Below are 22,502 nucleotides of genomic sequence, written 5' to 3' on the forward strand. Positions count from 1 at the left end.
TGTGTATTTCTGAAAACTGACATCTTCCACCCATCTGTATTATGGCACACTAATTTTAACCATTTAAACCATTGCCCCTCTGTGTCTTTCTGAAAACTGACGTCTTGCAAATATCTGCATTATGGTACTCTGTTTTTTACCCTTTTCCCACTGCAGCTTTTTGAAAACTGACAACTTCCAATTATCTTCCTTGTGGTACACTGCTTTTTAACTAACAGCTGTTAAACTCATGTCTATATTATTAAGAAAGATTCTCCAGTTTGTTATCTTATTTGATCAGAGCCGAAGTTACCTTTATGGCTTTGGTCTGTCTTGGGGCGAAAGTGTCTTCTTTTATTCATGTGTCTCTTTTCATTTTATTTCATAATTGATTTATTGTCAAACACTTCCTGACCCTATACATTAAAGTGGTTCTAAAGCCTCAGATTTTTTTCAAAGGTTAAAATGCCAGCGGTACAAACAACTTATATCTGCAATTGTTTTTGCCCAAAAACGTTTCCATGTATGTTTTTTAATATACCAATATCAGCCTCTGCCTGATTTACTTCAGCACGGCTTCCATTTCCCTCTGCGTGCTCCTGGCTGCTACATCACATAACATTCGGGACTACAGGTCCCGACATGATTTGCTCTATTGAACACGTGCTTTCTTTGAATTTTGTGACCACTTGCTAGAGGATGTGCATACCAGTGAGTACTCAGCAGATGCTCCTCTCAACAGGCACGCCTATTCCAGCCTCCACAGCATGCCCATCTTCTTCCCTACTGGGAGGCGGAGTAACAGTGTCCTCCGTGCCCCGGAACATCGTGAGTGGGGGTGCAGCCAGCGTTCCTATGCATGGCTGTTGTCCTATAGGTGTGAACGCACATGCATGGGTGCCCCCATGAGATAGGCAATACACAGCAAAAGAAGACAGCCAGAAAATCGTGAAAACTGAGCCAAAATGAAAAAGAACTTGAAAGCGAAAATGACACAAAAGGTTAGACTCCTCATGTACTGCTATTATTAAGGAACATAATTATGCCAAAAAACTTGAGGGTTTAATATTACTTTAAGAACAACTTTTGAAGGAAGACACACTGCCATGATAATTTCGACCTGAGTGTTAACTTCTACATAAATGTTATGGCAATCTATCACTGTAGTTAGGCTAAGGCCGAAACAAGAAAGTACTGTATCTACAAACAGCAATTGCTTCCCTCTGTATAGACTGCAAGTGAACTTATATTTTGCCATCCAGCTCTTTCCTTCCAAACCTGATTCCATCTGCTATCTCCCACGGTGGCCGTCGCTTCCAAATCTCGTGGCCGAAGGGAGGTGAACTTGGAATATTATTCCCACAGAACACTTTTCAAGTTATTTCTGCACTTTCCACTCTATCCCTCTGCTCTTTTGAAGCTCACTGTATTTTTTCCAAGTTTATCTGAAGATTATTGTGACTTACCAGCTTTCTAGAGTGGTATCCTGCTTCTTTGACATCTTTTCTGTCTGGATTTCTTTCTCTACTCACTGCCCAGTACATTTCTAATCATTTAAAAAACAAGATAGATGTAATTCATGATGAGATCTCCACTGACCAGATATTTCCCCCATTTAATATACCATGTCTACCACCATATTCAATACTTTGAGCCCTGTTACTAGAGAGGAGGTTGCAAAACCACCTTCACTTGAACTCTGTCCCCTCACAGATACTTTGGTCACCCTCTTTCTCTATTCTATCTTTAAAATCACTTCTTCAATCTCTCCCTCTTTACTGGCAACTTCCATCACCGCTTTAACATACACTGGTAACTCCCTAACTTAAGAATCCCTCACTAGACCACCAGTCTGAACAACTGAATTACCCATGCTCCCATTTACCTTCAAACATTTTGGACTTCTCTACAACTGTTTAAATTAATACTGCACAACAACCTTCTCAGCTTTTTACAGTCTGGCTTTCAAAATGCTCTTCTAAGACTTGTTAACAACTACTCTGTGCTTATACTATTAGACTTTTCTGTTGCCTTTGATACAGTTGACCACCAAATGAAAAAACATCACTTCCTTGGCATACAAGATTCTGATTTTCCCTTGTTCTTCTTCTACTTAAGCATTCCTTTAGTGTCACCTACAATTCCATCTCCTCCTCTCCTTTTCCTTTTTTTGTAGGGGGTCTTCCAAAGGCTCTACCCTTAGACCCTTTCTATTTTCTAGGTGCTAAGTGTAATCTTGGACTCTGACCTCTATTTTCATCCCCATATCCAATCATTGTCCAAATCTTGTAACATTTTTAAATTATGTCCCTTATTAAAGCATAATTTCACGTTTAGCAACATTTTGCATGTTACATTCATCTTCAGGATGTGACATGTAACATGTTACTAAAGTATCTGCCCGTACACTCCCCCCCCAATTCCGCATTGTGACAGTGAATCCACTCCCTGCACCCACTGTCACAAATTTAAAACAGCGTGGCTCATGTGCACGCTGTTTTAAAATTGTTTTGCTTTGTTAATGAATGAACTTCAAGTACTCTCTGTCACTGTGGCAGATGGCTTATAGTACTCAATGAACTGCGAGAGAGCTGGTGAGAACTCTCATAGTTCATTGATACTTTCTGCTCTCCAGTAACTGTCTGCCTGTATGGGAGGTACAGTCAGACAGCTGACTGAGAGTCAGCAGGAACTTGACGTTCCAACGCAGGTGCAGGTAAAAAAATGTGCATTCATTATTTTTTCTTAAAAAGTGATCCTTACACCAATGGCACCAACAAGCTACTAAATCACTTGCTTGTTATCTCTCACTTTGAGTTTTGCAACTACCTTCTTAGTAGTCTACCTTTACACAGGCTTTACCCCTATCATGAATGTTTCTTCCAGACTCATACACTTTATCAATTGCTTAGTGTCCTCCCCCTTCTCTGACATTTTGGGGGGGGTATCAAGCCAACAGCCAGCTTGACAAGTTTAAACACTTGCCCTCTGGAAGATTTACCTTCTCCTCTGGAAGACTGCCCTCTGGAAGATTTATCTCCCCCCCCCCATGACCAGCCCATTTTTTGCTATACAGCGCTACGCTACTTTACCTGACAATTTTGCATTCATGCAACAGTGTACGCAAATTACATTTATATAATTTTTTTTCACACAAATAGAGCTCTTTTTTGGCGGTATTTGATCCCTACTGGGTTTTTTATTTTTTTGCACTATAAATGAAAAAACAAAAATTAAAAAAAAAAGAATATTTTCTACTTTTTGCTACGAAACATATCTAATAAAAAAATAAATACAATTTCTTCATAAATTAAGGCCAATATGTATTCTGCTATAATTCTTTGGTAAAAAAAAAAAAAATCTCAATAAGTGTATGATATTGGTTTGTGTGAAAATTATAGTGTCTGTAAACAATGGCATATATCCTGGAATCTTCATGTATGTATTTATTTATTTATTTTTTATACTAGTAATGGCGGTGATCAACAATTAATAGCGGGACTGTGATAGTACAGTAGACATTCTTACACTAACTGACACTGGGTGGGAACTGAGTAACTGACATCTCCAGTGACACTAATACAGTGATCAGTACTAAGCCTTGTCACTGTACTAATGAAACTGAAGGGGTTAACATCTGGGGCGATCAAAGGGTTAACTGTGTGCCAGGGAGTGCTTTCACTGTGTGCTGTAAGGGATGTGCTGATTTTTATTTCCCTGCTCGACACATTCCCGCTGACAGAAGAGATATTTGTGTTGGTTACATTCGCAGTTCTCTCTCCTGTCAGTTGCTCATCTGATAGCCAGGTCCTGGCCATAAATCTCTGGCCAGGACCAAGTGATTGACATGTACAGGAGCCAATGACAACGTGGATAGGCTGGCACACGTGCACCCTACCCAGAAATGCAGAATCATGTATATATAAAACTGCTATAGGGTGGACAGCAAGCGGTTAAACATAGTCCCAGCTGCTATAGCAGCCGGGAGTTTGTTCAAAAGCCCTTGCTACCAGCCACGGTTTATAAATGGCACTGGTAGACAACTGATCATCTTGACTCAACAGACTCAACACTAGCCCCCTCATACTGCCAGGCTCTGTAGCAGGCTTATGGGCAGTTATGGCTTTAGTGTCACTACTACGTTTGATCATTTTGTGTAGGTGTGATGGACAGGTGTCCACAAATTATTAACCATATAATGCAGAAGTTTTGAGTGAATGCAGTATTTTTGCAAAAAGGTTTTATTGCTACAGTATTATGCTGGTTTGCCATGAAAAAAACCCTCTTATAGCAAACACAGAATTCAGAAAAGCACAAACCAGCTGTGCATATCTATCAGAGGCTTGCAGAGAACTCCTGTTCTTGATGGAAGTAAAATTATGAGGAGAGCACTCTCTGTGATATTCCAATCTGTGTGATATTGGTAATCTAGAACAGGTGATATTCAGAATATAAATGAGTATGGCCTACAGATTAGAAGTGTTCTGAATACCAAGAAATGATATTATAAAATGCTGTATAGAAGTCTGTGCCTGCAAAGCTATGAGAAACAGATTTTATATGTTAATACAACCAGTTGCACTTTCTGGAGCCGAGGCCTGCAGAGAATAATTTGTCTCCATCAATATTCTGTGCACATTCTGACTTCTTCTGTTCTTACACAGACACATTGAAGAAAATCATAAATGGGTACTTCCAAAATGTTCAAGATTACAAAAGGATTCATCAACTTCCATCCTTTTGGGATTTACAAATTGGATGCTGCAGTTGAAATTGTGACTGTTGTTTATACTAAACAAGGAAAATAATTGTAAAACGTTACTGATCTGATTTCCTCTGTGAAGGTGACGAGAGGGATTAAAATAACAGACATATCATTCTTTACAATGTGTATAAGTAGACAGACTTTCCAAAATGCTGTTGGGCAATTAGATGAATACAGAAACTGCTGACTTATGGGTAAAGTCAGTATGGCAGACCCTAACATGTAACCCTCCTCTAAAAAAATCTTAATCTAAGCTCTAAAGTGAGTCTTTGATAACAATTAATGTTCTTTAACAAAATAACACACATAATTATGCTACCGAATATAGTGTGTGCTGTAAATTGCCTCCATTGCTCCAGTGTAGTCACTTTCTTACTGGAAACTCTCCTCCTCTCCTTGGTCTCAAAAACTATATGTCACTCTCTTCAATTAAAATATGTACATTTCCAGCCTTGATTGTGTGTCTTGGCTCAATTAGAGAGGAAGGCTGACAGAAGGTTTACAGTAATGAACTTCGCAAGCTGCCCATGAGGGAGAAAGGAGAGAGAATCAGGGAGATAAGATAAGATTCTTCCCTTATAAGTTTAACTCATTTATGTCTCCTTGGCAGCAGATTTTTTTTGTCCACTGAAAGCAGGGATGACTGATGGTTTTTAGGACTTTGGCAGGTGTCGACTCCTTAACAACTAATGACTCATCCCTGCTGCTGACAGCAGGGATGGGCCACTAGTTGTTAGGAAGCTGGCGGGGGCTGGCTAATAACAACTTAAACCCAGGGGAAAAAAAGGGAAAATGCACTGGAACGCATTAAAAATGCATCAGAACAGTGCATGCAGAAATGCATCTGGATCGCAACCGTGTGGTGTGAATTGGCCCTCAAAAATTATTTAGCATTTATAGGAAGTCTAAATGGCAGACTTTGCTGTAATCCCTCTGTTTCATATGAATTGCACAATATATATTTTTAGATTTGTGAACAAGCAAAGATGCAGCTTTTCAAGCTTGCTAATCTCTTGAATATGAATTAGGTCATTCCTGTCCCTCCACTTATTTCCTAATCATTCTTCCAGTAATTTCTTCCAGGTGGTTTCTGAATCCTACTTTAGATTTCATAGAAGGTCATTTAAGAAGAAGGACTTTATTGTCCTGAAACAAATGCCTGTATAAGAAGATGTGCATGATGTGCACAGATTTGTTGATGTCTTCCAACCTCTGGGAAGTGAGAGCTTGAGGAACTTAAGGGAGAGGAGTGATACACATGTGTACTATAGGGGTGGGGTTGATGTGTACCATGGGGGGAAGATGTGTACTTTGGAAGGTAGGGGGTGATGTGTCCTGGGTCAAAGATGTGTACTGAGGGGAAGAAATATGTACTGGTGGGGAAATGTGTATTGAGTTGAGGGGGAGAATTGGCCCCTGCACTCTATGTAATGCATTCTTGTGGGTGGGTGCAGCATGCTGCGTTGGCAGTAAACACACAGGGGTAGATTTACTAAAACTGGAGCACTCAAAATCTGGTGCAGCTGTGTATGGTAGCCAATCATCTTCTAACTTCAGCTTGTTCAATTAAGCTTTGGCAATAAAACACAGAAGCTAATTTTGCGCTTTCCATATTTAGTAAATAAACCCCAGTTGCAAATGATAGAACTTGTATTGAAGTCATTGCCCAAAGATACAGACAACCCAGCAGGAGGACACCCGACAAGGAATACTCATAGTTCGGAACTGTATTGGAGAGCGGAGCAGGTCCTGTTGAGCCAACAGTGTGGAGGGTGAGGGTGGAATGCAACCTGGCTGGTCTTTGTCCAATTGGGAGGATTCCTGTAAAGGATAACAGAGAAGATGATGATATCATCCAGATAGACTAACATGGTCTCAAAGTTGAAATCTCCCAGGCATCTCTCCATTAGGTGTTGGAATGAGCTGGGGATGTTACTCAGCCCAAAGAGCCTGCGGTTGAACTCAAATAGTTCCAAGGATGTGATAAAGGCAGTCTTTTCACGGTCTTGATTTCTTATTGGGACTTGCCAGTAACCGCTAGCCAGGTCAAGAGTGGAGAAGAACTTGGCTTGCCTGAGTGCTATAAGCAATTTCTTTTCCTGGGGCAATAGATAGGCATCCTTTAACTTGTGATAGTCCACAATGAATCACAGGCTTATGTCTTTTCTTCACACCAGGACTACTGGGGCATCCCAGGAACTGCGACTCTCTTGTATATTCATGGTCTTCCAGGCCAGTGGTGCCAGTCTGCTTTAGCAAAGGTTTATTTTGTGATTCGTCTAATAGGGCCATGAATGTCTGTAGAGGGGCACATTCTACTTCCATCCCTGATTGGGCCTCTGAGAAACAGTGATGATGCACCATGTAGAGGTCTGCTATGGTGGCATGTCTGGGGAGTGAGATCGGAGATTTCCCCAGGTTGATGCGCTGCACCAGAACTTTTCCCTTGTTGATCTTGCATAAGGTACAGGCAACTAGCCACTCCCCTGGCATCACTTGGCAGTCCTTACAGGGTGTAACATGGCTTTAGCCCCTTGGAGTTTCCTATGGGCACTGATGGGTAGTGACCGGACTACTTTTTGAAGAGGTGCCAGGGGTAACTTTTGTTTAGGAGTGCAAACAACCCTAACATGTTCAGGCTTTTTCCTAGCTGCCCTCTGTTGAGCCTCATAGGCCCTAATCTTGTTGAGCCACACCACCTGCATGCCACAGCCCTGTGCTTGCTGGCTGAAGTGTTTGTATCTGGCTAGCAAGTACTTTAAGTACATTCATGCCCAGAACAACAGGTACTGCAGAGGTTGCTGGGCCATGGGTCACCCACTACCCCCACTCATTCAACTACCTGGTATTTGATTTTGATCCTTACCTGGGTTATACCCCCTACCAGGTAGGGTAAGGTATTGGCTGTTTTGAGAGACAGCCATGAGGGATCTAGTTGTTCTTGTGTTCCCAATCATTGGGTGTAGAAGTCATACTTCATGACAGTGATTTCAGAGTTGGTGTCGATTAAGCATGGGACCTCCAGGTAATTGATGAGCACAGTCATTACTGGGCTTGGTCCATGGACTCCGGTTTGTTGGGACCTTGTGTTGTCTGTCCCGTGGTCTGTCTTTTTGCTGCTGGAGCCACTAGTTTAAAAGTGGCCCGTGTGAGCTTTTGAATTCAGACAGACCACAGTTTCTAGATACATGTCCATAGTGGCCACACATTGCCAACACTTCCAGTCCTCTTTGGGGTCCTTCCACAATGGATTCTTGCCCTTAGAGGGATGGGAAGAGTCCTGCTTGAAGGAGGACATTTCCTGTTTCAAGGAGGCCATGTCTTGTGCAAGTTTCCTCAGCACCGTCTGTGTAACTGACAGGGGTGATGGAGCTAGGGCCTCCCCTTTCAAGTGCATTGGATCATACTTCTTTGTTGTTGCCACAGTTGCCTCTGCATCTTCCTGTTCCTGTGCAACCGCATCCACCACAATGTCATAGAAAGAGATGGTGAGTTGCGTTATAATTCATTCTTGTAGGGCCCTCCTGACTGGGTCAGCTTTCATTCCCAATATGATCTGGTCCCTCAGAAGATGATCTGGCATGGTAATATCAGTACAGATGCGTACATCCCTCTTTTCCAGGCATTTCCAGAGATTCTAGAGCTCTATCACAAAGTGAGTGAAACTTTCTTCTTCCTGCTGCCTCTGGACACATAATCTCTGCTTCAGCTCTAGGACCAAAACATTATGTTCAAACAGGCCCTCCAAGTATGCTACAATCTGTCCCAGTGTGGCCCGTTCCTCTTCTGGCAGCGCCATCACAGCTTGGTGGGCGTCATCCTCTAAAGAGTTATTAGCCAGCTCCACAATCCAGGTACCTATACCAGGAATCTGGTATAGGCATGCAACACTTTCTAGTCTTCCTCCCATTCAGCCAGAGGAATGTTTAAGCTATTAAACTTGGTCACTGTGTCTAGGGTTGATCCTAATGGTGCCATGATGGACCCTGCTCCTCCTTCTGCACCCGATGCAAGAAGGGACATATCCTGAAGACTGCTGCTTAGTGTGAGTGGGTGCAGCATGGTGTGGTGCAGTAAACACATAGGGGTTTATTTACTAAAGCTGGGGAGTCCAAAATCAGACTCCCTTCTGCATAGAAACCAATCAGCTTCTAACCTCAGCTTGTTCAATGAAGCTTTGGCAATGAAACCTGGAAGCTGATTGGTTTCTATGCAGAAGGGAGTCTGATTTTGGACTCTCCAGCTTTAGTAAATAAACCCCATAGAGTCCAGTTGCAAACAACAGAACTTGTACTGAAGCCATGACCCAAAGATACAAACAGCTCAGTGAAGAACACCTGACTGTGAACACCCACAGTTCTGAACAGTAATGCAGAGAGGAGCAGGTTCTCTGTCTCTGAGGGTGGAATGTGGCCTGGCCACTCTGTGCCCAATTAGGAGGATTCCTGGAAAGGATAGCATGTCTCTATCCTGTCCTCACTCATCCCTACTCATCTGGAACCTTTCCCTACCATTATACGCTTTCCCTGACAGATGGTTAACCTGTCTCTGCACTGTCTACTCGCAAAATGTGCACCAAGCACGGGAGCCAGGGTCTTAAATAGATTCTGCCTTACCCAATACGGTGACCAGAGCCACATGGGATGGCAGCATCCAACTGGATAACTTCCCCAGTGACCCAGGAAACCCTAGAGAAACAGGTTCCTCCTAACTTCCTCTCCTCCTGCAATACCGCTGTTGTTGAGTGCCACCTGCAGTGGAGAAAAGAGACTGCACCTACCTACATGCTGGCCCCTGCACTCTGTGCATTATGTATTCCTGACCCCTGCATTCTGTGCAATAATCAATCCTGACCCCTGCACTCTGAGCAGTACATACTCCTGACCCCCGAACTCTGTACTTTACACAATCCTGACCCTTGCATGCTGGCCCCTGTGCTCTGCGCATTTAGCACTCCTGACCTCTGAATCCTGTGTGTTACATACTTCTGACCCCTACATTCTCTATGACAAACACGCATGACCTCTGTATTCTGTGTGTTACATACTCCTGAGCCCTGCATTCTGTGTGTTATACACTCCTGACACTAGCACTATATACACCGTGCTGTACACTTCATACATCTGACCATAATACTCAGTATATTACATACATTAATTAAACACAGAACATTACAAAACTCCTGGATTCCCCAAGCACCTCCAGGGAGCCCAGACCACAATTACTACTGTTAGAATGGAAAACAGGAGGAGAACAAAGAGCATCCAAGAAGCACTCAGCTCTGAGCATTTCCAGCTCACAGCTGTCAAAATCCCGGTTGCAAAGTTTGGTAACAGCAGACGAAACACAAACCCGTGCTTGATCTGCTGAAGCAGATCTACAGTAGGGACATTATGGATCTAATGGACCTTCAATGTCTTCACAAACTTAGTTAGTTAGTCTGGCCGAAAAAAGACAAAAGTCCATCCAGTTCAACCATTAAAAAAAAAAAAAAAAATTATAATCATATACCCACAGTTGATCCAGAGGAAGGCAAAAAAGCCCAGCAAGGCATGATCCAATTTGCTCCTGCAGGGAAAAAATTCCTTCCTGATCCCCTGAGAGGCAAAGAGAACTTGTCAGCTGCTGTATGCTGTCACATAGGGGGCTTGTTAGCTTCCTTGTGCTAGCAATAAAGTTCAGAGATAAAAAAAAAATAGGTGTTTAAAAAAGTAACATATATTTAAACAAAAATATTAAAAGCCACTCAGTCTTCCCAAGGACAGCTATGAATGTAGAGCCAGTGGAGGGTGTGCATGTGTATAGAAAACTATTACGCAGCACATATTTGCCCACAGACACTATTTGGAGCAGTGCACTAGGCACTATACTCCCTCTTCTTTGATCAGGTCATTCACAATCCTAGCAATGCCCCTGGTAGACCAGCAAGATTATGAACTGATATACCATCTGCTGTAAATCACATACCTACCAGGCAGGGGCGGACTGACCATTTGGAAACTCGGGCACTGCTCGAGGGCCCAGAGTCAGTAGGCGGCCCCATGAGATGCCCCTGGTACCTTTTGTTATAGGCTTTTTTGAGTTTGGGCAAGGACACAGGGGCCCCATGATCCCCTATTGCCCAGGGGACCCATGAGTTGTCAGTCCACCCCTGCTACCAGGTACAGATACCTGTCAGGTACCTAGGTAATAAAGGTGCCAAGTGAATCATTATAAGCCATTTTACTGCATTTCATGCTGCCAATTCAAATACTCAAGGAAAAGGAACAGCAGCACCATACAGCAATCATACATACAGTATCTCTTCCAAATGCATATGGTAAGATAACAGAGTAGGTAAGCCATCTAGTGTTGGTTCTGCAAACTGCACACGGAAAGTAAATGACGTAACTAGTTAAAGTGCTATCACTTCATCATATAGTATACTGTATATTGTACATTCACATCAGTCCCTGTCCTCAAGGAGCGTAAGCCATGTTTATTTACTAATCTGAACACAGGTGCCTTGTTGTCTATGGAACATTGCACACAGCTGCATAATGATCAGTAATAAAGCAATGAGTACAGAGCCCTAAAATAAAAAAAGAAAACTTTACATTTCAGTACAGCAATATATGTGTTTACACGTGTTCATATGCATATACAGTACATGAGTATATTGCAACATTGGCATCTAGAAGAAGATGAAGAATGTCACGCATATTTACGCATACGCATGTTTATGAACCTATACACGTGCATACCTAAAGTCTTCAAGTAACATTTTATTCAGGATCTGTCTGTCAACAAGATCCTGAATATAAACATCGGTAAATTATTATATATAATTGTTATATATGTGGGCAAGAGGTCTTAGGTCTTGTTCACACCAGAACATGGTGTGGGAAACTCTTGTCCCATGCACGTTTCTCGCACCTCGTTCATAACGCAGTAGTGATCTGTAGCAAATGTCAATATTAGGTTAATGACACCCCAAATGCAAGTTGCAAACACAGTGTGTTTGCCTACACCATATTGCATGGTACAGAAGTAAAATGTGATCTGGTTGCAGTGTTTCCAAAGGAGTGCATGCACTACTGTTAATGTGGTGCGATTTCAGCCTAGTCAACATGAATGGACTGAAATTGCAACACACAGAACTACATGTGAATCGCACAGGAACTCACAGCGCATTCCTGTGTGATTCCAGGTGTGAACCAGCCCTTAATGTTGGTAAATACAGTGAAACTGTGCTTACTGTAACCGCTTCCCCCCCGCCGTATAGCAGATATACTGCCACAGGGTGGCACAGGTGAGCAAAATCATGTATATATACATGATTTTCATTTCTGGGTAGGGCTCAGTTCATGGGAAAAAAAGGATGTCAATTTGATCTGGGTGCGGCTTTGCATGACCGCGCAATTGTCAGTTAAAGTAACGTAGGGCCGTAACTCAAAAAATGGCCTGGTCATGAAGGGGGGTAAATCCCCTGGAGGGCAAGTGGTTAAATGCTGGATAACCCCTCCACATACACGTTGGTGCTGGCCCGATCCGTGATCGCAGGTGCAATAGTGAAGACAAACTGGTTGGCCGCACAGACAGCGATGTAGTGGATAAAATCCTTTATTGGAATCCTTTACACACAATGCAATAAGAACATGACAACTCCAAAACTGTGCAGAGGAGCAGTAGACGCATTTCACACTGATACGTGCTTAGTCATTACAGGTTACATAGTAACAATTACACAGTAATGACTAAGCACATATTTGTGTGAAATGCGTCTACTGCTCCTCTGCACAGTTTTGAAGCTGGCATCTTTTTATTGCATTGTGTGTAAAGGATTCCAATAAAGGATTTTATCCACTACATCGCTGTCTGTGCGGCCAACCACTTTGTCTTCACTATTGCACTTACTTTAAATGCTGAATCATGTGCTGGCAAAACCCCATTTTGTTTTCAGCTTCCCTTGCACATGACTAGATATTCCAATCAGGGGTTTATTTACCACAAGGCAAACAAGGCACTTGCCTAGGGCGGCAGTTTTCAGGGGGGAATCACCTCCCCCCAGAAGAAGGGATCAAAGAAGGGACATGCAGGCTATGGGAACCAGGTGGGATCAAGAGAGGCTGCAGCTGCTTGATGGTATATGTAGAGCCTGACTCTCATTTCCAGTCATGTCCGGAGATGTGAAGATGAGTGTCTTTTTCTCTATCACCAGGGAAGGGGTAGTGGAAGGCTCTTCAGGATGGGGGACTGGGGTGTTGCTGGTCAATGTCAGCAATGTCAGGCTGTCTCCGTGGCGGGGGGGAAGGGGGGGTGTTAGCAGATGATTTTTGTGTTGCCTTGGGCAGCATAAAACCTAAATACACCAGTGATTCAAACTGGACACAGGTTCACCTTTTCTGCTAAAATTCAGATTGCAAGGAACATAATTCAACCCAATATCACGGCATTTAAGAGACATCTACACCTTGCCCATTGAAGGCAAAGTGACAATGTCTTTGTAAAGGTCCCCTAGACCATTAACCTTCAACTCACCAGTGATCTTCCAGCAATCTTTGCTCCACACTAGCCTGAGAACGTATCTATTGTTTCCCACATCTGAGAGTGGTTGGATCTCCTTTCTTAGCTGCCAGTTCTACTGCCTATTTTTTCCATCAGGGCCTCTTGTATTTTAATTACCTGCAGACTTTGGCCTCATGGTGCCTCCAGATGAGAATATTATATAGACCATAGGCAAAATGTTAGCCCAGAGGTTGCTGGTTCCGTTTGTGACAATATCCCTGGTTTTAGTGACTGTTCAAAAGATGGAAGAGTCCTAGGTGAGATTATATATTATATTATATTCAGGGAGTGCACTGTGAGCCCTCGTGCACTTGAAGACTTCTGTGAGCTAACCAGTACCTAATGGACTTACTGTAGCTCTGTCTGTTGGTATGATAGACCTTGGTGAATAGACTCCTTAGTTTTGATGAAACCCAGCAGTGAGCTTTCCTGTAATAGGAACCCTGGTGGCAGGATATTCACATTTGTAAAAGATCCTAGTACAAGTCTCATCAGTCATGTGATAACCCACATTGTGATAGACTCAAGGCAGCAGGCCATTCGATATTACGATAATTCTTGGCAGCAGGGTTCCTAAAGTAGCATTAGATCCTGGCCACTGGGCACCTAGCCTGTTGCCTAGTCCTGGAAGCAAGGTGCCCAGATGTTGTCAGACATAAAACAGATGAGTGTTTAGGAAAAGATTTAGGAGTGGGCATAACACAGGTGGAGAAACTAATGTATAAAGTGGCTTGTGAAGTAACACTAAGGGGCATGATAGATTTGTATTCCTCTTTATTTGAGATAGCTAAACATTACATATTTTATATGAGTATTATGTATTCTTTCTTCTAGCCAGTAGATGGAGCATTATGCTGCTTTTCACATGTTCAAAGATGATCCTTATCTGCTTTGCTGAAGAAAAGAAACAGCACAGTATTTACAGAGCCAAATCTCTGGATTTCAAACTTACACGCACAACTGATTTCAATTAATTTTTAAAAGGTTTTAGTACAAAAACAGTGGAAAAGAGAAAACACATGAGGCCATTAAAGCTCCAAAATAAATTTGTTCATATCATGCATAGAAAACAAAGGACAAAAAAATTGAATGCAAATTTTGTACAATATAAATAAGAGAAGAGAGAAAAGAAAAGAAACAACCAAGAACAAGTCTCAGAAAGAGTTCTAGTAGTATGACTCGATAGACCACAAAATAATAAACAGTAGAGTATTAGTTCTGCAGGAGAAGAGAGGAGAGGATACAGAGAAAGAAGGAGAGGGGGTGGAGGACAAAGGGAAGGGAGAGAGGAAGGGTGAGACATCCCCCCTTCACGGGTGATATAAATGAACAGTCAAACTGTCAAGTTAAAGGGATAGCGCTCTCAGGATAGGTTGGGGCATTTGCGGAAAGTTGTACAAGCACGACTGAAAGGAGTGACATTGGGGTCAATTCACTAAAGGCTGAAGGTCATGCGATGTGAAGGTCACGTGGCTCATTTTTTTAAAATATCGTATGAGATAATAAGAGTCAATTCATCCAAGTAAAATATTGAATGTGAAGTAAATACCACACATTTGTTAAAATAGTGAAATAAATACTGCAAAAAATATGAGATAAATCATTAAAATCAATTCACAAAAAAATATTCATTATTTATTACCTGGTGTTTGCTGGCGGTATTTTAGAAATGTACAAAATTACAATTAGGGGAACTCTGTACTGGCCAGGAAGAGAAAAATATACAATGTATTGGTGTGAAAAGTTCTCTTCTGAGCCCTGGATCACATCGGTGCTACTTGTCATGTGATTTGACAGTTTCAAATCACATGACAAGTCACGCCCTATTGTTGGCAATGGAGCCGTTCAAATCAGTGCAACTGCAACTTTGCGTTGCCATACCGATTTGAAAAATAGGTTTCTGCACTTCTTTTGTGATTTCAAGTGCGACTTGCATAGACATCTGTGCATGTAGTCGCACAGATGTCATCCAAGTCGCATTTGATATCACACTGACATCTGGCTTTGAATTCGTGCAACTTCAAGTGAAGTTGAACAATTTCAAACTTGGATCCAGTGTGAACCAGGGCTCAGCTGAGGAATGTAAATAAATTGTAACATTTCATCAGAGGGAGATTGTTTTGTGAATGAAAGCACACTACAGTGTTTTCATAGTTTCAGAATATTGCTATGTGCCTTCTGGTGCAGTGTTAGCCTTCGAAAAAAAATTGTGAAAAAAAATCATGCAAAATTTAGGAGCTAAATATTGCAAAACATAAATATTTAACACATTTGGGAAATAACGCATGTTTTTTAGTGAATTGACAATTTTTTAGATAAATACTGCATGAGATATTTTAACACAAAAATTCATGCTGTATTTATCTCTTAGTGATTTGACCCCTAAGACTGTAGAAAATATCAATTAGGGAGACAGTTGAAACTAATGAGCTTCCAGGTTTTATTGGCAAAGATTAACCACTTGCCCTCCTGAGGATTCTGACCTGAGGATCCTGACCAGGCCTTTTTTTGCTACTTGGCGCTGCACTATTTCAACTGATAACTGTGGTCATGCAATGCTGTACGCAAAACAAAATTTATGTCCTTCTTTTCACACAAATAGAGCTTTCTTTCAGTGATATTTGATCACCTGTGCGCTTTTTATTTTTCACCCTATAAACAAAAAAAGACTGAAAATTTTGAAAAAAAATTATATTTTCTCATTTCTGTCATAAAAAATATCCAAAAAACTCAAATTGCGTCATAAATTTAGGCAAAAATGTATTCTGCTACATGTTTTTGGTAAAAAAAATCCCAATAAGTGTATATTGATTGCTTTATATGAAATGAAAAGCATCTACAAACTATGGTATAGATAATGGAATTTACACAGCTTTTACTTTATGCCTGCCTATCACATTTCCTGAGGTGCTAAAATACCAGGATAGTACAAACACTCCCAACTGACCCCTTAGCAATGGAAAGTAGACACCCTAAGCTATCTGCGGAGGGGCAGATTGAGTCCATGGAAGATTTATTTTTTTCCACACGTTTTTTGGAAAATTACAAAAACATTTTTTTTTTTTACACAAAGTTGTCAGTTAAATTATATATTGCTCACACAAGCCATAGGTATATGTGGAATTACACCCCAAAATACATTCTGCTACTTGTACTGAGTATGGGGATACCACATGTGTGAGACTTTTTGGGAGCCTAGCCACATACAGGAGCCTACAATCCAATGACCACTTTGAAAGCCGGAAGGTGCCTAACTTCCTCATTTCACTTCCTCACTACCTATCACAGTTTCAGAGGCCCTGAAATGCCAGGAGAGCACAAAACCCCCAAAATGACCACTTTTTGAAAAGTAGACACCCCAAGGAATTTAAAAAGAGGCATGGTGAGCAGGGGCAGACTGACAATTCATGTGTCCTTGCCCACACTCAAATCACACCAAAAAGCCTATAAAAAAGGTACTAGGGGCATTTCATGGGGCCCCTTACTGACCCGTGCCCGAGTGCTCGAATGGTCAGTCCGCCCATGATGGTGAGTATTTTGCAGATCTAATTTTTTCTCACAAGGTGCTGCAATTCTTTATGTCACATAGTACCTGTACAGCGATTTTTCAAATGCAATTTTTTTTTAAAAATACACTTTTTTTACTTTTAATGCAAAAAAACAAAATATATTGGCCAACTATTTGGTAAAATATAAAAGATGATGGTATGCCGAGTAAATAGATACCAAAAATGACATGATTTAAAACTGCGCATGCCCCATGTACTGGCGACAAACTGCATACATTTTTAATATTCATAGGCAACGTTTTAAAAGCCTTTACAAGCTACCATTTTAGATTTACAGAGGAAGTCTAGTGCTAGAATTACTGCCTTTGATCTGACATTCGTGGCGATACCTCACATGCATGGTGCAAAGTTTTTTACGTTTACATATTGGCACGGGGTCAACACTCGTGCACGCAGGGGGCGAGGGTGTTTTTTAAAAGTTGTTTTGATTTTTTAAATTATTTTTAAACTGTCCAGTTAATTTTTTTTTATCAATTTTAATGCTATCACAGGGAATGCAAATATCCCCTATAACTTCAATGAGCATTGTCATATATCAGACTCTAGATATCTCCTCTGCCCTTTCATTATCTAATCTCACCAAGATCGTGTGATTAGATTCTTTCCCAATTTACAAACATATGCTATGTTCTTTTTTTATGCAGCATGTGGGCTGAATGAAAAAAGAAGAAATCTCTGCCAGAAAAAGTGCGTGTTATACCCGCCATTAGAATACCTCCCTGCATCCACCCACTTCTAATGGTGGGCACGCATGAAGCGTGCCAAAAAATATTATAATATATATATGCCGAAGCATAGGGGCCATCCACCCACTGGACACCCCAGGCCTCCATGCTTCAGCATATATGCTCTTTTTTTAACTGCGGATGAAAAATCTTATCCAACAGCAATGCATACACCTACTTATGTATATTCTGAGAGCAAGACCCTGTTGCTGTCAGAAAAAACAAGTCAGTGCTGCTGCTAAATTACATTCCTGCAAAGAAAACAACAATGGTTAACAATAAAACAGTAACAATAAAACAGTAAAATTGTAACAGTAGAACAGTAACAACGACAACAACAAATAAAACTATAACTATTTTTGTTTTTTAAAATTTAAAATTTTTTGGGGATGTGTACTTTTTATTTTTAATGGGTTTTTTACCTTTTTTTTTAAACTTTAACTTTTTAAAACAGATTAAAACAGTCTCTCCAAATGTGATATCCAGTTTCCTGACTACCTAACATCTTTTGAGACCCTGTGAAAAATATGTGCCCTGAACTGTGTCATGCTGTACCCTATACTAATACTCCACTAGTGTGTGGTAGTGATGGAAGCAGTCTTTGAGGCAGAAACCAGCTTGGCCAGGACATGATGGACGAAAAAAAGCTGGTGTCACCCCTAATTCCATATCTGCTACAGACACAACATCTTTTTTGAGGTGTCCTTTGGGTTATGGTACCAGGAATGGCAGCGGGAAAATGCCTCTCATGCAGCCGGCTAACTGCATCTGGGTTGGGGGTTTGGGTAACAGCACCTCCTGGATACAAAAGGGCCATGATGATCTCTTCCTGCAATTTTAGGAAGGATCCACTTCGTCTAGTTGCTTTGTAAAGCACAAAAGCATTATATAGAGCCAATTGAAATAAATAAACAGGCACTGTTTTGTACCATATATTAAGATAGTTATTTAAGAGGTTATTGAATAAATTAGCGTGTCACCCAATGTATGGTCTCCATTCAGTAGCCAAAAGAGGCATACAAAAAAGGGGGGGTTTGTGAAAAGAGATTCACAGAAAAGCGGCTACATAGTGAACAGAACGTGACACACAGGAAGAAATTTCCAAAAATTATGCTTTATTACACATATAAAAATATGACATATGGGCTTTCGCCCTGGTTTACCATCACCTCAGTTGAGACAATACACACAGACCTAAAACCATTTAAAATGACACCAGAACCGGTCTACATGTATGTGCAGCAGGGAAAATGGCTACAAGAGTTTAGTGTCCCTGTAGCACAAACACACAAGTGAACACTTCCCTAGGGAGGTGTACCCAAAAATTATGCCATGGGCATACCATAATGAAGGATATAAGGGATTTAAGCAGTAACCATATAGGCAAATCCCAATCAAGGAATCCAAAAATTATACTAGATATATGTATGTCACATGTATACAATAAAGCAAGCACAATATGCGTCAAAAAGGAGAATAGCAGGCCTCAGGCCTGTATGAAGGAAGACATAAATGTCAAATATATTATACAATACATTCCTGTGCCGGCACAAGTGGTTGGGGCCCATTCATCTGTAATATAGATAGCTGTTTCCTAGAGCTCTTGGATGGGAATATGCCCCATTTATTTCCAGGATGGAGGAAAAGATGCACAAAGCAGCACTCTGCTTGAAGTGGTTTCTTCACCACTATATGTGGACTATACACCACTTTTGTAGGAAAAAACAAGACACATCCCAAAGACTCTTCTGCCTGTTGAAATATATATGATGGTATATCTTGTATCCTATACAGCGCACCATGATGTCCCCATCCTGTAGTGAAACAAACAATGTGTGGGAAGTCACTGACAGAGCTAACACTCTATAGAAGATATATAGGTCATGTAGATCACAGAGGACCATATATCTAATGTCCTGTAACAATCCACTCACCACCTGTGCTATGGATAACAGGAATGAAAGAGAAGTCCTTCATAGGTACTGCCATACAGGGCCAAGGCGGCCAAGGAACCACCGCTGACATCCGCCGATATACCGCGGGTTCCAGCCCCTTCTCGGCGCTTGTGCTGCTTAAGCTTGCCTCATGGCATGTGAAGATGGCTTCCTCCTTATGGGTCAGCGTGCGTTCCACCTAGTGCGCATGACCGGAAGTGACGTATCTGACGTATGACGTCAACGCGTTTCGCCGATGGGCGTATCTCACTCAGCTTCGTCAGGACCAATCACCAACCTAACATCTTTTGAGACCCTGTGAAAAATATGTGCCCTGAACTGTGTCATGCTGTACCCTATACTAATACTCCACTAGTGTGTGGTAGTGATGGAAGCAGTCTTTGAGGCAGAAACCAGCTTGGCCAGGACATGATGGACGAAAAAAAGCTGGTGTCACCCCTAATTCCATATCTGCTACAGACACAACATCTTTTTTGAGGTGTCCTTTGGGTTATGGTACCAGGAATGGCAGCGGGAAAATGCCTCTCATGCAGCCGGCTAACTGCATCTGGGTTGGGGGTTTGGGTAACAGCACCTCCTGGATACAAAAGGGCCATGATGATCTCTTCCTGCAATTTTAGGAAGGATCCACTTCGTCTAGTTGCTTTGTAAAGCACAAAAGCATTATATAGAGCCAATTGAAATAAATAAACAGGCACTGTTTTGTACCACCATCTTTTCAGGAAACTAAGTACGGGTTCAACATCTGGTCGTTGAAGTCCACCCCTCCCATGCTAAAGTTATAGTCGTAAACACAGAGGGGCTTCTCAACAACACCAGCTGCCATGGAAATTTGGATGGTCTTGCCTGCGTGAATGGTAGACATCCCGTTTGTCCTTCCACTTCACTGCGAACAATTCCTCATTTCTCAAGCAGGCTTCTTCCCCCTTTCTAAGACGGGTATTTACAAGCTGTTGGGGGAAGCCCCGGCAATTAGGTTGCACTGTGCCACATGCGCCAATTCCAAGATTGTACAAATGTCTAAATAGTGGCACGCTTGAATAGAAATTGTCCATGTATAAGTGGTACCCCATATTGAAGAAGGATGACACCAAGTCCCAAACTATCTTGCCACTGCTCCCCATGTAGTCTGGGCATCTGGGAGGCTCCACGTGACTATCTTTTCTCTCATAAATACAAAACTTATATGTATAGCCTGTTGCCCTCTCACAGGTCTTATACACCTTGACCCCATATCTCGCACACTTGCTGGGGAGAAATTGTTTGAATGCAAGGCAGCCAGAAAAATTTATGAGGAACTCATCAATGCAGATTTTTTTTGGTGGGAAGTATAGACATCTGCAAATTTTTGGTTAAGGTGATTTACAAGAGGCAAAATTTTGTGGAGCTGGTCAAATTCAGGGTCACCTACTGACACTGCATTTGCTGGGGTAGAAGGGGGGGGTAAGCGTAGGCCCGCCCGTGAAAAGCGCGAGAGCACGACTCATGTATATATATGTGATTTTGCGCAACCGTGCCACCCTGTAGCAGTATTTCTGCTATAGAGCAACCACTTGTCCTCCAGAGGATTTACCCCCCTTCCTGATCAGGCCTTTTTTTGTGATACAGCGCTGCGTTACTTTAACTAACAATTGTGAGGTCATGCGATGCTGCACCCAAATGAAATGTATGTCCTTTTTTTCCACAAATAAATCTTTCTTTTGGTGGTATTTGAGCGCCTCTGTGTATTTTATTTTTTTGCGCTATAAACAAAAAAAATTACAATTTTGAAAAAAACATAAAAGATATCCAGTAAAAAAATATTAAAAATCAAATTTCGTCATAAACTTAGGCCAACATGTATTCTGCTACATGTCTTTGCTAAAAAAAATCCCAATACCTGTAAATTAATTGGTCTACATGAAAGTTATACACTAACTGACACTGATTAACTGCCTCTGACATCCCCAGTGACACTAATACTGTGATCAGACCTACAAAAAGCACTGACACTGTACTAATTACACTGGGCAGGAAAGAGTTAACATCTGGGGCGTTATGAAGATATGGCCATCCCTGAGCCTAACGCCATGGATGTTTAGACAACTTCATCACTTTATACAAAGCTCCCCACATTTAAAAGATTATTCAAGGCCACTTACCTCATATGAGAAACTTTGCTTTACGGACTCCCCCCAAAGACATGTTATATCCAAGCTCTGCTATGCAGAGAAAAACAAAGCATGCTGGAGTTCACAGGGGGTATTGTTTACATACAGACCTCTCCTCTGTAAGTGTTCTTTGGCAATCGCCAGGTGCTGGAGGAGAATCTCAGCGTCCCCTATTAGTGCCCATCATTGCCTCCTATCAGTGCTCTTCAGTGCAGCCTATCAGTGCTGCCTACAAGTGCCCACCAGTGCTGCTTATCAGTGCCCATCAGTGCTGCCTATCAGTGCAGCCTCATAAATTCACATCAGTGAAGGAGAAAAATGACCTGTTTGCAAACTGTTATAATAGAAACAAAGAAAATCTTTTTTTTTTCATTTGTAGTGCAAAAAATAAAACACCCTATTGGTGATTAAATGCCACCAAAAGAAAGCTCTATTTGTGTGAAAAAAATGCTAAAAATTTCATATGGGTACAATGTTGCATGACCGCACAATTGTCATTCAAAGTGCGACAGCACTTTGCAGAGCCATACTATGCTATGCAGAGCCATACAAAGCAATGTGCAGGAGCTGAGAGGGGAGAGATCTGTACAGGTCTCTCCCCCGTCAGTGATACTTGGCGATCACCGGGTGCTGGCGGGGAATCACTGGCCGGGACCCGTTGATCGACAGATAAGGTCGCCAATGGTGGTGCGCGTGCACCCCCTACCTGGGAATGCAAATCATGTATATATATGTGATTTTGCGCAGTCCTGTAGCAGTATTTCTGCTATAGGGCAGCGGGAAAGCGGTTAAACTTTTTTGTAAAAATTTTT

The sequence above is a fragment of the Staurois parvus genome, unplaced genomic scaffold (genome assembly GCF_062004578.1).
Source record: "Staurois parvus isolate SC_StPar_1 unplaced genomic scaffold, SC_StPar_1.0 ptg001038l, whole genome shotgun sequence".
Lineage (NCBI taxonomy): Eukaryota > Metazoa > Chordata > Amphibia > Anura > Ranidae > Staurois > Staurois parvus.